Below are 1,232 nucleotides of genomic sequence, written 5' to 3'. Positions count from 1 at the left end.
ATATATATATCTGAATTAATATTTTCGCACTACTATACAAGCAGAACAACTGTTTAAACTCTCTCAAAATGGGCTCGGTCGATTTGACCGACCACGTGACCTGTTTGTACTCGTTTAAACTCTATGGATTTGATACTACTAACATTTAATACAGTATGTATATCTTCACAAAATTTGGCAGTCTTTCAGTAAACATTATTAGTTTTTCACATACAAAAAGTTGTATTTTTTAATGAAGTAATATAAATAAACTAAAAAAAGATTTGTCCGTGAATGTATCGAGTATTTGTTTTGAATAGTCCGTGTGCAAAGTGATTTTCATGTTAAGATTAAAAATACTTTTTCATTTCATAAATCTGAAATTTCATTTGTGTAATCTCTAAAACCTCCTAAATACATTTCAAATGTTTCAGTAAAACTTTATATTTTATTTGTTATTTTCTATACCTTAACTCTTATACAAGGTTGGTCAATTTGACCGACCTCCTAACCAACACAAAAAGAAAAAAAAATCGAAATAAACCTAAATTACACTTTTTCTCTTTCTAGAATGACTTCAAATCGTAACATGAAACTACATTCGTTTATCTTAAGTAGCTTTAAACTCGTAACAGTATACATCTATATAATTAAATTCAATTGTTTTATTGCCTTTTGAACCGTTTCTAACTATTATTCGCACCATGCTCACGTGTCTCATGAAACACTTTTATTGCATTATTATTATTTGCTTTACCTAACCTAGCCTAAAGATATCCCCATTTTTACATTTTAGTCATTTTTTTAATCATGAAAAAAGAATATACATGAAAAACAAGAAATAAAGTACTTACTTGAGTATTCTTTTTTTTTTCTGTCGACTGTGGATGACACTTAACCCTATTTTTTTATATTAATGGTAGTAATACACTAAATAATCTGTGTTTAATTAAATAATGCATCAGATAACAGAATAATAGCATGCAAAAAGCAGACAATGTCCCATAACTATCACAATTATTCTGGCTTTCTAACTATGAAACAAGAGCTGTTACAAATTCACCCAAGCTAGTCAGAAAATAGCATAATATAATACGTCATATAATAGATGAAAACCTTGGTTTTGTATTGGTTATACATTACATAATATTAAGAGTAAGAGAGAACTATTAACAAATTCTGAAACAGAGGATGTGATAGGTTGGTGTGGTAAGAGGGGTGAAAGAGAGGATGTGACAGGTTGGTGTGGTAAG

This window comes from Limulus polyphemus, unplaced genomic scaffold (genome assembly GCF_000517525.1).
Source record: "Limulus polyphemus unplaced genomic scaffold, Limulus_polyphemus-2.1.2 Scaffold2552, whole genome shotgun sequence".
NCBI lineage: Eukaryota > Metazoa > Arthropoda > Merostomata > Xiphosura > Limulidae > Limulus > Limulus polyphemus.
This window is presented reverse-complemented; position numbering follows the sequence as displayed.